Source organism: Pleurodeles waltl, chromosome 12 (genome assembly GCF_031143425.1).
Source record: "Pleurodeles waltl isolate 20211129_DDA chromosome 12, aPleWal1.hap1.20221129, whole genome shotgun sequence".
Classification (NCBI taxonomy): domain Eukaryota; kingdom Metazoa; phylum Chordata; class Amphibia; order Caudata; family Salamandridae; genus Pleurodeles; species Pleurodeles waltl.
Genome location: NC_090451.1, coordinates 150,205,561 through 150,220,762, shown reverse-complemented (window position 1 = coordinate 150,220,762; position 15,202 = coordinate 150,205,561). Strand labels below are relative to the sequence as shown.

Below are 15,202 nucleotides of genomic sequence, written 5' to 3'. Positions count from 1 at the left end.
CAGTCAACAATCAACAGTTACAAATAATCACTGCTGATATCCAACAAAACTAGTGGACATGCTGTGAACAAGACAATTAACGTATCCCATCAGTAATACTAGATTTGTTCAAAGAAGCACTAGTGGGGCCTGAGATACTTGTGAGTCACCTGCTGCATTATTTTATTATTTGGACACTTTTACAGTTTCAAAGCCACCACTATTGGTTTTGGCAACACTCATATAAAGACTGCATTTACAGAAAAGGTGCCCATTGTCAAATGAGTCTAATGCATTACTTACCCACCCAGATAAAATGCACAAGACCATCATATGGAAATTTAGACTGGAAAGTCTCTCTCATGGTGGGGCCTACCATGGCTGAAATGTTCATATGAATGAAACAGTACACTCCAAGCAAAGAGCATTGTGAATATTGAAATCAAGAACAGACCTTTCGACCTCAGATCTTGGATTAAAACAACATCACTATACAGAGGCCTCATCAGGCTTCAGGTGAGAAGAGGTGTCCATTGAACCACCATTTATTTGTGAAATAACCTATAAGATCAATTTGCTCATAAAGCAGGCAAATCTCACTGTGGACAGCTGCAAATGCCACAAGAAAGGTGTTTTTTTATGTCATCAGTTTCCTTTTACTGGAGGTCAGGATTGGGAAAGCATTAAGAAGTAAAGTAGATAAACCACATTGAAATTTATTAGCTCATTGGTCTTCCAACTTTGGACCTCAGTGGAGTGAAATTAAATGATTCAAGGTCTGTGAAAAAAAATCAAATAGTTTTTAATATCCCCTTGCATATTTCATCTAAGGGACAATCCAGACTGCAGTTTATCTACCAGAAATGGCAAAGTGAGACAAAAAAGAAAGGACAATGGCATGGAAGCTACCAATTGGATTGATCTTTATCCCACAGCCAATTAGAACTATATTCCCTTTTAATTACTTAGTGGGCAATTTGCTCTCTGCCTAGAATATTCAAAAGATATCTTCTTGCACATTCACATGAACATAGAACCCAAGAAGCAAACATCAATGACAAATTATGAGGAGAAAGGACCATATTCAGATAGCAAGAGTTAATATTTAGCTAGATGGAGAGCAGAAAAGACTTTCTCAGACAATTCCTGATTATCTGTGAACCAGTTGATTTTCTTGGGACACAGCACCAATAATGATTTATAACGAAGAGCTGAGCATATACTTTGTACTGAAAAGCATAATGGATTAGGTATAAGGCTCAGGGAATCCACATAAATACAAATTTGTTGCCCAGAGAAGCCTACTCATTGTTTAGCTATAAAGTACAATTATAGAACTTCTTGTTCCCATGCCACACAATGAAATCAAATGAGGGATGACCTACATTACATATCAAATTAAATAGTTCTAACTTATCCCCACGCAGATGGCATTTAAGAGGAGCGTTCAAAAGCTTGCCCACCATGTGTGCAGGGTAGCTCTAAAGTCTTGACAGAAAAGTTCTAAAATGGAACAATGCTTGACCAAGGGCCATATTGCCATTACTAACTACCCTGTACACCAGGCCAGAGTAGGTCTACTTTCTTCTTCAGAACATGGCAGTGACACTGTTAAGATTTCCGTTTGTACTGCTTCCAGAAGATAAATCCTTTGTACAAAACAAGACAATCTTGAGATTTAGGTTGTTTATAGGGAGCATCCTGCCCACTGCAAAACGCTGCTCATGCTTTATACATGACGAAGCTGCCCTAGCTATGTGCAAATGAGTAGATTATCATGGACAAGTTTAGAGGGACTGCATACTCTGTTGATATTTTACATCAACCACTACAAAAGGTTACTTGGGTCTAAAGGAAAATTAGGATTGTCTGGGTTAAAGGTCTTGCGTACGATTTACATGACCAAATAAAATTGTAAAATTTGGTTCCATGACAGAAAACTGCCTTCATATTCTTCCCCCACCCATAACTCCTTAAGGAACTTCCAGGCAAGAACATTAACAAGTCCTACGTCACTTAAGAGATCAATAAGTACCTAATCATATTAGAACAATGAAAAGTAGAAGCCTTTATTTCTTAAGACTTTCTTTTTTTTAAAAGAAACCTTTGTCAGGGATTAGATTCATTGGATAGATACATTGTAGCCATCATGGAGAGAATAGCCACAGCAATAGAAAATTAAAAGTGACAAGAAAGGCTAAGAAAGGCTCATAAATTAAACCAATCTGAAGCAATTCTAACCACAAATGTGATTGCATGCTACATTTGAGTGATGAAACATTACCTGACTTCCATCAGCCACACCTTCAACTAAAAATGCATATTAGGGTTATAAAAAATGATATGGAATTACAAAAGCATGCCTGCCTCAATCTAGTTTGGGGACAATAAACAACACAGAAGCTGATAGCTCAGGGTTACCTACTACTAAAAGTATTCTAGTAATGCATGTTGTTTTTGAAATCTTCGAATCTTCAACCTTCTGCTGCAGTCTTGCAGTTGCTTATCAACTGATGGAATAGGCTAGAAAAATCCAATCAGAAATTAGGAAAGAGGAAGAGGACCTGAAAACAGAATTTCCAGATAGATGCCTTCAAACTGATGCCCACCCACAGAAAAATCCAGGTTTTCCATTCCCTCATAGGTAGAGAATGTAGATATCAATGAGCAGGACATGGTCTAGATTATACCGATGTTCAAACCCTCAACTTGAAGGAAAGCAAAGCAGTCCTAAGGTTACAAAATCTGAGTAAAGCTACAGGCTGCTTACATTCAAACGTGCCAAAACTAATGTAAGAAAAATACAGCTGTCAAGGGTGCCTGCAAAGAAATTAACACTTAGGACAAGGGAATTTGTCTCAAAGTAATAGTGAGCAAGACCCACCCCCAAACACTTTCTCACACGATGATAAGCGCGGAGACTCTGGAGTACTCGGATGCATGTGGGTTGAAAAGAATTATAGGTTTCCAGGTTGGATCCCTATAATACCTTTCACCTCAAATGTATCTCTGAGTACCAACATCATAAGAAACAATTTTAAGTAATTCATCCTAGTGTAATTGTGACCTTCGAAGAGCTGGAAAACATTTTTGGAAATGCTCAGGGATACCGCCTGGTGTCTGGGTGCAAATTTGTGATATTTCATGATCAAGAATATGCAATTCTCTTACCTGGGTGGGCAAAAGATAGTTAACAATGCTGAAGACAGCGTATGTCAAATACTCTAAATATGAGTATTACATTAGGCGCCTTGCATAACCTTCCATTATAAGAAGCATTTAAAACACAAGTGCATTCAAGGTAATGCTCATTTGTTTAATTTACAATATTCGCATGGATTGCTAAGAAAGCTCCAAGCGGTGGGTGCAGGTTCCTTCTAAACTTATATTGAATGCAGTGTTTTACAAATATCTGGAAGACATTTAGGAATGCAGGAATTCTAATGTCGGTACTTTAGAACAGATAGCCTCTACTGTCTACACCAAGGGTTTTTAGATTAACTACCAACTTTAAGGTGTTCTTAGCCACTTACCGTTCAACGTACGTACACACAAGCTTTCTGAAGGTCTTGCTGACATACAGGACTACTTCTGTGACCTGGAGTGCTATTTAAATAAGAAAATACCCTAGTCAAAAAATTCATGAAGCCTGGGAAGTTATTAGGGACAGTTCCAAATTATGGCTTTATTTATACAGATTTGAACTGTGTGCATGTAGTAGCAAAGGCAGGGTCACGAAATCTAGGGTGGGTTTGGGATGTCAAAGAAACTGAAAGAGATACTGAGACTATCAGAAGGCTTCGGGGGACGAAGTAATGGGAGTGATAGGCATATTCTCTCTTTTGTTTTTGAAGATTTTGTATAACCAGTTAGCCTCCAGAAGTGCTGAAAACCACAAGATTATCCTCATGCAACTTTCTTTGGCATTTTAGTGCTCCCTTTCACATATCTTACACTACTCAAAATTAGGCAGTATCTGATTTGATTTTCTTTCCTAAACATAAAAGGCTGTCAAAACCATATTTTTGGTGAAATTAAATCAAAAAGCTCTGTCCTTCAACATTGCTCAGGCCAGTAGCTAAAGCTGTGTATCACACAACTATAGTGGCAGGAGTGGGGTTAGAAGACAGGGGACCTTGCTGGGGAACAAAGTCTCATGTCTACAAGTAATTTCTATTGGTCTTCCCTAACAGGCGTACCTACAAACACTCTCTGATAATTGATAACATTAAGAGAACAGACATTACACAGCCTGAAGTGTTGCAGAAGAGGGAGAAGTAATGCATGCAGAAACGGGCTGCAAGGAGATATACCTGCGGGTATGAGTTGTTGCGCTAAATCAAGTGAAATAACCACACTGTATCTTTATGCTAATGAATCAGATCAGTATTGAAACGGAAGATGCCCGGAGCCATTTTAGCCCTCACCTTCACTTATTTCTGTTAGCAGCTGTCTAGGTCTCATATCTGGCCTTAAGATATTGAGCTTGATTAATCAGGCACCTTTGTGTTCATACATAAAATAATATGGAGGTGCTACACAACCTTTGAACTACAACTATTATATTTCAACAACCATGCTCAAATCTGTGTCTTACGGGGTACCCATGGGCTCAGTAGCCATTTGAAGTTTATTATATTTCTATTTGTGAAATCTCTAAATGTTTCTTTTGCCCTCAAATTGCTCTTGCCACGCAATTTCAAACTAAATGGTTCACTTTCTTTCTGTACTTTATTCACAATGTTCTCCTTCAACAGAGCAACAGCTTCCAACATGGGAAGGTATAGAGGGGTCATTGAGGAATCAACAATAGCCACTACCAGAAAGTGTGTACCGAAGATAAGTAACTTGCTCATATGAAACTTCTGATCGCAGATTCTTCACCTTTTGAATAGATACCCAAGCAATACCTTCCAGTTGGTGGGTCAATGAAATGAGAAACTAAAGTCCTGAAGGCCTGAGCAGGAAAGGGGCCTTCCTGGCGGACCGAATTGTCTAGATAGTAGCTTGTGAATGTATGCCCAGATGCCCACATAATCTGACAAAAGTCGAGACCTGATACCCTATGTGCCAAAGCAGTGTCAGGAGCCATGGCCCTGGTAGAATGAGCTAGCAAGCCCTCAGAAGGCTACTTTTTGGCCAGCATGCAACAGATTGTAATGCAGAGTACAATCCAGCGCAAGGTGGTAATTTCCAGCACAGCCTTGTCTTTATTTGCTCCAGTGAATCCGATAAAGATCTGATCGTCCACCCGGTGTTCTTTGGTACAATCAATGTAGAAGCTGAAGGCCCTTTTTAGATCCAACCAGTGAAGTCTCTCTTCCTCCTTAAAGGGGTGAGGTGGAGCAAAAAGCACCAGAAGAGTGGTTCTGACCAACATGAAAGGGAGTCACTACTTTCGAGGCTTGAGTCTGAAGAACTAGCTTGTCTAAGTAGAATATTGTTTAGGGAACGTTAATAGAAATGGCCTAGAACTCACTGACCGGTCGCGCTGATGTTATAGTGACAAGAAAGACAGTCTTTAGGGTAAAGAGCCTGAGAAGACAACAGTGGAGGGGCTCAAAAGGCACGCACACAAGGAATGTAAGGACCAAATTTAAGTCCCATTGGGGAATAACAAATGGGGGCAGGTCATATGTTGTAACCCTTTGAGCAAACTCATCGCAATGGTTGATTTAAATAATGATGGCTGGTCCAGAAACCGTAAGAAGGCCGAAAGAGCCCACAGGTACCCTTTAACCTTTGAGAGGGACAACACAAACAGAACTTTGCATAGTTTGGCATGGAGTGGGTCAATGTATTTAGCAGCACACCAAGACACAAAAGTATCTTAACAGGAGGCGTATACAGGGATGCCTAGCTGCAAGATGACATTCACAACTTCTGGAGGAAGGTTGACGTTTTCAACTGTCACTGCTCAATCTCCAAGCATGAAGGTGTCCAAAAATCCAATATGTCTTAAAAAGACTGGTGAGGAGCGGGGGTGTATACATAATTTTAAGACAGGACAGAATATCAGAATTTGAGGTGAAAAGATAACCCAGAAAAGCAATAAAGCCAAGAATAACAGACCGGGTTCTGAGATGACAGATAATAGGCCACATGGGAGGCCTCTGATTATGCCAGCAGGAGAGCTGCTGATAGCTAGATGGCAGTGAGTAACTCGACCAATTCCACTTCCACTGGAGCATGGTGCCTAGCAATCTAGGAGCTTACCACCACACTTCCATGGTAAACAGAAGCAAAGAGAAAGCCGAGGACTCCCACATTTTTCTTTGCTGCACCCAAAATATGAAACACATGGCAGCATCTGTAGGAAGAGATGACAGATAGCCATGAGTATTGACCTAAATAGGGGCGATAAGCCCATCTAACAAAGCAAGATCGAAAATTAAGCATTTCTGCACAACAAGGTAGGGATACACACCCAATACAGAAAGAAAATGAGGTAATGAACCAAATATCAGAGGCAAATGATGACTCAGAATTAACATTAAAGGATTTATTACTGGCAGTGAGATGCTGATATTAAACTGTAATCCAATATCAGTACGGTAACTACAGGGGGGTCCTCCGTTAGGGCGGAGGAGTGTCACCCCTCCCTTGCCAGAAGCAACAGCTACAAAACCTTTACAAGAAAGCAATAATAAACTGTGTTTATTACTGTTTTCTTGTAAAGGGGCGGGGCCACAGGGGTGACAAGCAGTGAGGGGAGTGCACAGCAGTCCCCAGTGTCCATGTATGCTTGGCCGGCCGTCTCGGACCGGTCAAACCCACATGCAAAGTAGGCTCTCTCCAGCCCAGCAACACAGTTGCATGGCTGGATAGAGCATGTACAGGCTCCCAGTCAGGATTGGCCGCAGCTGGGAGCCCGTGCCTGCAGCAGAGGAGCGGATGCCGGCGATCAAGGTAAGTGTTTATTTATTTTTATTATTATTTTAATGTTAATTCCCCTCCCCCAAGCGCCGCCCCGACCATGTGCTGCGAGCCGCGACTGGGTAACTATCGAGGTCAACCTACTGAGAATTGATTTCAAGAAGATGAGCGAGAAATTCTTGCAAAATGAACAGATTCTCAAAAGGATGGTAACAGAAATCAAAACTCTATATACCACAGTACACTGGCTGCAAACTGGGAATGTAACAATGCGTGCAAAGGTGAAAGATGCCTAGGGTAGGTCTAGAGGAATAATACTGATATTGTAGGAGTAGTAGAACAAGCATAAGGGGAGGCAAGAACTATTTGTTGAGGACCGATTGGTCAAAAGTCTTGACCATAAGGGCTTATGAATCCTCTTTTCAGTTAAAGCAGGGCACCAATCCCACCTCCAAAGCCTGGAACTTTCCATGTTAGAAACTGAATTTAGCAGGAGTGCATGGGCTCAAATGGTGGTCCCATAAGACGCATAAGCACTATATTTAAATTCCAAGAAGGGACTGGTGGTGTCCTGGGTGGAATGATGCGTTTTAAACCTTCCATGAAAGCTTTAATGACAGGAACTCTAAATAAAGAGCTATGTTGTATATTTTGTAAATATGCTGACATTGCAGGAAACATTAATTTTTATTGAAGAAAAAGCCAAGTATGATTTTTGTAAATTAAGTAAATAACGTACAATATCTTGTATTGATGCTGTAAGTGGGTCTATATTTTTGGATTGACAGTAATATACAATCCTTTTACTTTTTGTGCATAGCACTGTCTAGTAGTGGGGTTTCTTGCCTGCTTAGTAACTTCCATACATTCTGATGTGAGTTGTAAATATCCAAACTATGACCTCAGGAGCCAAATTGGTCTATTGAGTGTTTTGGGATTTGGATGCCTGATTTGTCCTCTGTTTTGTGTCAACAGGTCTGGTCTGAATGGGAGTTTGGAGTGTGGTAGTGCTGAGAGATCTAATAATGTTGTGTACCACTGTTGACGTGCCCATGTTGGTGCTATGAGTATCATTGTGAGTGAAGTTTTGAGGCAAATTTGTTGACTAGAAACTGAAGGAGTGGGAGAGGGGGGAAAAGCGTAAGCAATTATCCCTGACCAATGGATCCATAGAGCATTCCCCTTGGATAGGGGATGTGGGTGCCTGGATGCAAAGTTTTGGCATTTTGTGTTTTCGCTTGTTGCGAACAGGTCTATGTTTGGAGTTCTCCACTTTTGAAAGTATTTTTGAAGTACGTGAGGATGAAGTTCTCATTCGTTGGTTTGTTGGTGATTTCTGCTGAGAATACCTGCCAACTGATTGTCTATTCCTGGAATGTATTGAGCCAACAGATGAATTTGATTGTGGATTGCCCATTTCAAAATTTTTTGGGCTAGAAGGGACAGTTGGGATGAATGTGTCTCTCCCTGTTTGTGGAGATAATACATGGTTGTCATGTTGTCTGTTTTGATAAGAACATTCTTCTGTGTGAGGAGAGGTTGAAAAGCTTTGAGTGCTAGAAAGACAGATAATAACTCCAAGTTGTTTATGTGTAGCAGTTTGTGTTTGACATACCATTGTCCTTGAATGTTGTGATTGTTTAGGTGAGCTCCCCAACCAATCATTGATGCATCTGTTGTAATTATGGTCTGAGGCACAGGGTCTTGAAATGGCCATGGCCGACCTTTGCTTAGATTTGTGGAATTCCACCACAGAATGGACATGTATGTTTAGCGGTCTATCAACACTAGATCTTGAAGTTGTCCGTGTGCCTGTGACCATTGTTGTGCAAGGCACTGTTGTAAGGGCCGCATGTTTAGTCTTGAGTGTGGTGCAGTTGCAATACATGATGCCATCATTCCTACAATTTTCATGACAAATCTGACAGTGTATTGTTGATTTGTTTGTATTTGTGTGATTATATTTTAGAAAGCTTTTATCCTTTGTGTATTTGGATATGCTAGAGCTAGCTGAGTGTTTAGTATTGCACCCAAATACTGTTGTATTTGTACTGGTTGAAGGTGTGATTTTTGGTAATTTATTGAGAAGCATAGGGTGTGCAAGGTTTGTATTACATAATGCGTATGATGTTGGCATGGTGTCATAAGAATGAGTGGGTGATTGCACTGGTGTAGGACTGGTAGGAGGAGAAGTAAGTAGGTGTGGAGAATGAGGAGGAGAGTGAAGAGGAGTAGATTGAGGAGGTGGTGATTTCTCCTTCTGCTTTGGCACTTTAGTTGGAGGCTGCATAGCATCCAATTCCTCCTGAAAAGCTGGCTTCCTCTTTGTTTTCAAAGGAGGTGCTGTCAGAAGTCTCCTTGTTTCCTTATGGATCTGGATCCTAGATTGCCTTTCAACCATAACTTCTAGAATTGGTTGTAGCTCTAACTCCTCTTCAGAGGTTTTGTGGCTTTCTTTAAGTCTCTTTGAAAGTCCATGCTCCTCTGTGTAAGCTGGCCTTTTTGGCTCCGAAGCCTGCTTTGTCGGGATCGGAAAAGATGATGAGAATGAAGATTTCTGCTCTGAAACTGATTTTCTAATTTTCGACTCCGAAGTTGGTATTTAGTGGAGTCGGAAACAGAGCTCTTTGTTGTCTCTGATGTTTTCGGAGGAGTGGCCTTTTTCGGTGCCGAACTGTGAAGTTGGTCACCGACAGTCTTTTTTCGGGCCAAACTTTGGCCTTCCAGACAGTGGTGTACACAAGGCCTTGTGCTTTTTTCTTTTGTGAGGGTGCAGGGGCAGACGTACTCACATGTTGCCCTGCTGTGACTGGTCTGTCTTCGTCTGATTCATGCTCTGACTCAGAATCTCGGACTGAGCCTGCGGTCTGCATCAATTCTTCCTCTTCTACGTCGAGATGCTCACCGCTCCTCGACGACAATTTGAGTCTTCTCGCTCTTCGATCCCTAAGAGTCTTTTTCAATTGGCAGGATCGACAGGCTTCACAGTTCTCTTCCCGATGCTCTGGGGAAAGGCAGAGGTTGCAAACCACATGTTGGTCTGTGTACGGGTACTTCGCGTGGCACCGAGGACAGAATCGGAATGGAGTCCAATCCATGAGGCTTCCATGCGGTCGGCACGAATAGGCCAGAGTTGGGCATGCGTGCCCCGAAGGGCAAACAAAGTTGTTTTCCCGACTGTAGTGATGTGGCAATGGAAGCCTACAAACCCAATCGATACAATACCGACGAAAAAGAGTTTTACAATGTTTTCCAAATCGAAATCTCAGAGCGAGAGGAAACACATCCGAACCTGACGGCGGAAAGAAAACACTCTAACACTGAAGTTGATGTCCATGCGCAATGGAACCGAAGAGGAGGAGTCACTCGATCCAGTGACTTGAAAACACTTCTTCAAAGGAAAAACAACTTGTAACACTCCGAGCCCAACACTAGATGGCAGGATAATGCACAACATGTGTATCTGCAGCTACACATGCCATCGAACACACACACACACATATATATATATATATATATATATATATATATATATATATATATATATATATATATATATATATATATATATATATATATATATATGGAAAATGTCACTTACCCAGTGTACATCTGTTCGTGGCATGATACGCTGCAGATTCACATGCTTTGCACATCCCGCCATCTAGTGTTGGGCTCGGAGTGTTACAAGTTGTTTTTCTTTGAAGAAGTCTCTTCGAGTCACGAGATCGAGGGACTCCTCCTTCCAGCTCCATTGCGCATGGGCGTCGACTCCATCTTAGATTGTTTTCCCCGCAGAGGGTGAGGTAGGAGTTGTGCATTATAGTAATAGTGCCCATGCAATGGAGTAAAAATGTATGTACATAATGTGGTTTAAAGCGATATATTTACAAGTTTACAAATGTTTAAGATCAACTTCAAACTGCTACAGGCTCCCGGGGAGGCGGGTGGGCGCATGTGAATCTGCAGCGTATCATGCCACGAACAGATGTACACTGGGTAAGTGACATTTTCCGTTCAATGGCATGTGTAGCTGCAGATACACATGCTTTGCATAGACTAGTAAGCAGTTATCTCCCCAAAAGCGGTGGCTCAGCCTGTAGGAGTTGGAGTTGTTTGAAATAAAGTTCGTAGTACTGCTTGTCCTACTGTGGCTTGTTGTGTTGTTAACACATCCACACAGTAATGCTTGGTGAACGTATGAGGCGTAGACCATGTGGCAGCCTTACATATTTCTGTCATTGGAATATTTCCTAGAAAGGCCATGGTAGCACCTTTCTTTCTAGTTGAGTGTGCCTTTGGTGTGATAGGCAGTTCTCTTTTTGCTTTGAGATAACAGGTTTGAATGCATTTAACTATCCATCTGGCAATGCCTTGTTTGGATATTGGATTTCCTGTATGAGGTTTTTGGAAAGCAACGAATAGTTGTTTTGTTTTTCGAATATGTTTTGTTCTGTCAATGTAGTACATTAATGCTCTTTTGATGTCTAATGTATGTAGTGCTCTTTCAGCTACAGAATCTGGTTCTGGAAAGAACACTGGTAGTTCTACTGTTTGATTTAAGTGGAACGGTGATATGACTTTTGGTAAGAACTTAGGATTTGTTCGTAAGACTACTTTATGCTTGTGTATCTGAATAAAGGGTTCTTGTATGGTAAATGCCTGTGTTTCACTTACTCTTCTTAGAGATGTGATGGCAATTAGAAATGCTACTTTCCATGTTAAATATTGTATCTCACATGAGTGCATGGGTTCAAACGGTGGATCCATGAGCCGTGTTAAGACAATGTTAAGGTTCCACGAAGGAACTGGTGGTGTTCTTGGTGGGATAATTCTTTTTAAGCCCTCCATAAAAGCCTTTATGACTGGGATCCTAAATAGTGAAGTTGAGTGCGTAATTTGCAGATAAGCTGAAATTGCGGTGAGATGTATTTTAATGGATGAAAAAGCTAGCTTTGACTTTTGTAAGTGTAGTAGGAAGCTGACGATGTGTTTAGCAGATGCGTGTAAGGGTTGAATTTGTTTATTATGGCAGTAACAAACAAATCGTTTCCACTTATTTGCATAGCAATGTCTTGTGGTTGGTTTTTCTAGCTTGTTTTATGACCTCCATGCATTTCTGTGTAAGGTCTAGATGTCCGAATTCTAAGACTTCGGGAGCCAAATTGCTAGATTCAGCGATGCTGGATTTGGGTGTCTGATCTGTTGTTTGTGTTGAGTTAACAGATCTGGTCTGTTTGGTAGTTTGACATGAGGCACTACTGAGAGGTCTAGTAGTGTTGTGTACCAAGGTTGCCTTGCCCAAGTTGGTGCTATTAGTATGAGTTTGAGTTTGTTTTGACTCAATTTGTTTACTAGATATGGAAGGAGTGGGAGAGGGGGAAAAGCGTATGCAAATATCCCTGACCAACTCATCCATAACGCATTGCCCTGAGACTGATCTTGTGGGTACCTGGATGCGAAGTTTGGCATTTTGCGTTTTCTTTTGTTGCAAATAGGTCTATTTGTGGTGTTCCCCATCTGTGGAAGTAAGTGTTTAGTATTTGGGGTTGAATCTCCCATTCGTGGATCTGTTGGTGATCCCGAGAGAGATTGTCTGCTAGCTGGTTCTGAATTCCTGGAATGAATTGCGCTATTAGGCGAATGTGGTTGTGAATCGCCCAATGCCATATTTTCTGTGCTAGGAGACACAACTGTGTTGAGTGTGTTCCTCCCTGTTTGTTCAGATAATACATCGTTGTCATGTTGTCTGTTTTGACAAGAATGTGTTTGTGGATTATTATAGGTTGAAATGCTTTCAGCGCTAGAAATACTGCCAGTAATTCTAAGTAATTTATGTGAAACTGTCTTTGTTGAGTGTCCCATTGTCCTTGGATGCTGTGTTGGTTGAGGTGTGCTCCCCACCCTATCATGGAGGCATCCGTTGTTATTACGTATTGAGGCACTGGGCCTTGAAAAGGCCGCCCTTTGTTTAAATTTATAATGTTCCACCATTGAAGCGAGGTGTATGTTTGGCGGTCTATCAACACTAAATCTTGAAGTTGACCCTGTGTCTGTGACCATTGTGATGCTAGGCACTGTTGTAAGGGCCGCATGTGCAATCTTGCGTTTGGGACAATGGCTATGCATGAGGACATCATGCCTAGTAGTTTCATCACTATCTTGACTTGTATCTTTTGTTTTGGGTGCATGGCCTGTATTACATTGTGAAATGCCTGTACCCTTTGTGGACTTGGAGTGGCAATCCCTTCTGTTGTGTTGATTGTCGCTCCTAAGTATTGTTGTATTTGACACGGCTGAAGGTGTGACTTGTTGTAGTTGAGTGAGAATCCTAGTTTGTGAAGGGTTTCTATGACATACTTTGTGTGTTGTGAGCACCGTTCCTGCGTGTTGGTTTTTATTAACCAATCGTCTAGGTACGGGAACACATGTATTTGCTGTCTTCTGATATGAGCAGCCACTACTGCCAGGCATTTTGTAAAAACTCTTGGCGCAGTTGTTATCCCGAATGGCAACACTTTGAATTGGTAATGTACTCCTTGGAATACAAACCTTAAGTACTTTCTGTGTGAAGGATGTATCGGTATATGGAAGTACGCATCGTTTAGGTCTAGTGTTGTCATGTAGTCTTGTTGTTTGAGCAATGGGATTACGTCCTGCAGTGTCACCATGTGAAAGTGATCTGATTTGATATAGATATTTAATGTTCTGAGATCTAATATAGGTCTTAGAGTTTTGTCTTTTTTGGGTATGAGAAAGTACAGTGAGTAGACTCCTTTACCTCTCTGATGAATTGGTACCAACTCTATTGCATCTTTTTGCAACAACGCTTGGACTTCTAGTTGTAGAAGATCTATGTGTTGTTTTGACATGGTGTGTGTTTTCGGTGGGACATTTGGAGGGAATTCTAGAAATTCTATGCAATAACCATGCTGGATAATGGCTAGGACTCACGTGTCTGTTGTTATTTCCTCCCAGTTTTTGTAGAACTTGGTTAGTCTCCCCCCCACTGGTGTTATGTGTTGGGGATTTGTGACATCGAAGTCACTGTTTATTTTGTGGAGTTTTGGGACTTTGGAACTTCCCTCTACTCTTTGGGAACTGTCCCCCTCTATATTGTCCCCGAAAAGTTCCCCGCTGGTATTGGCTCTGATACGTGGGCCTTGTTTGTGAGGTTGTGGGTTCAGTGCTTTGTGCTCGAAACTGTGATTTTCAAAATGTGCCTCTGCTCTGTGGGGAGTAGAGTGCGCCCATGGCTTTGGCCGTATCAGTGTCTTTTTTAAGTTTTTCAATAGCAGTGTCCACCTCCGGCCCAAACAACTGCTGTCCGTTAAATGGCATATTCAGCACAGCTTGTTGTATTTCCGGCTTGAATCCAGATGTACGCAGCCATGCATGTCTCCGTATTGTTACTGCTGTATTTACAGTCCTAGCAGCTGTGTCTGCTGCATCCATTGCTGACCGTATCTGATTGTTCGAGATACTTTGTCCTTCCTCCACCACTTGTTGTGCTCTTTTTTGGAACTCCTTGGGTAAATGTTCTATAAAATGTTGCATTTCGTCCCAATGAGCCCTATCATATCTCGCCAACAAGGCCTGCGAGTTGGCAATGCGCCATTGGTTGGCTGCTTGTGCCGCCACTCTTTTCCCAGCCACGTCGAACTTACGACTCTCTTTGTCTGGAGGTGGTGCATCTCCTGAGGTATGTGAGTTTGCCCTCTTGGGTGCTGCACCTACTTCCACTGAGTCTGGTGTTAACTGTTGTGTGATGTACACAGGGTCTGTTGGTGGCGGCTTATATTTTTTATCCACCCTTGGAGTTATGGCCCTCCCTTTGACAGGCTCCTCAAACACTTGTTTGGAGTGTTTTAGCATTCCAGGTAGCATGGGGAGGCTCTGGTACTGGCTATGTGTGGACGACAGTGTGTTAAATAGAAAGTCGTCTTCAATTGGCTCTGCATGCAGGCTGACATTATGAAACGCTGCTGCTCTTGACACCACCTGTGTGTAGGGGGTAGAGTCCTCACGTGGTGACGGTCTAGCTGGATAACAGTCGGGACTGTTATCTGACACTGGTGTATCATAAAGATCCCACGCGTCTGGATCATCCTGACTCATCCCTGTATGAGTTGGGGACTGCATCATTGGTGGAGTGGCTACCGGTGATGGTTGTGGTGAGCGTTGTGGAGATGGTGGTGGGGTTACTTGTCTTGCCACCTTTGCCTGTGGCTGCTTGTCTTTCTCTTGGAAGGCAAGTTTCCGTTTCATTCGTATTGGAGGGAGAGTACTGATCTTCCCTGTCTCCTTTTGAATGTGGAGCCTTCTTTGTGTGTAATCTGGCTCCATT

The 15,202-nt window shown here is 41.9% G+C and overlaps 1 protein-coding gene across 2 annotated transcripts in view; it reads right to left on the bottom strand.

Annotated features, from left to right (window-relative positions):
- ARRB2 (arrestin beta 2) overlaps positions 1–15,202 on the bottom strand; it is a 305,471-nt gene that overhangs the window by 41,709 nt on the left and 248,560 nt on the right. The gene's annotated exons all lie outside the window — the stretch shown is intronic.